Below are 648 nucleotides of genomic sequence, written 5' to 3'. Positions count from 1 at the left end.
CAGAACAGGAAGGGCTCAGCCTTACAGATACATACCCTTATTTTACAGAAGGCTGAGTCCCCAAAGGGCAGTACTGACATATATTGAATACCTACTGTGTGAGGGCCTTTAGGTATAATTCAACTCTCACATCAACTCAGTGCAGTAGGTGTCTTAATCCCATTCTCTGGGTGGGGAAGTAAGTGGCTCTCCATGGCCACACAGCTCCTCAGTAACAGGACCAAGAGTCGGGCTGGTCTGCCTTCAGAGCAGTCATCTCATTCTTCTTTGAAGCTGGGGGACAGTCCCGTTACCACTAACATACTGCTTCCAAAAAGGTCATGGGCACTTTGAAGACAAACCATGCCTCGAACTTATGAACCCCTGACACTCTAGGCAGACAGCTGCTCCATAAATACCTGGTCTTCTTGAAACTCTAGAGAAGGGTCTGGAGTCCAAAATCAGTCTAGATGCTGGTGACTGGAGGGGCCAGGAAAGGAGTTGTGAGGCTTGGGACTGGTGAGAAAAGAGATTGCAAAATTGCAGTGTCCTAGGGCGCTGGCAGAGTCTTACCTTTTGTCCCCTGGGGCTGGACCTCAAGGCTCCTCCTTGACTGGTTGGAGATCCACTGGACTCCATGTCTATTGATCTGTACAGCTGCAATGGGAA

Source organism: Otolemur garnettii, unplaced genomic scaffold (assembly GCF_000181295.1).
Source record: "Otolemur garnettii isolate 467f Iridium unplaced genomic scaffold, OtoGar3 scaffold00055, whole genome shotgun sequence".
Lineage (NCBI taxonomy): Eukaryota > Metazoa > Chordata > Mammalia > Primates > Galagidae > Otolemur > Otolemur garnettii.
Note: the sequence above shows the minus strand (reverse complement) of the source record.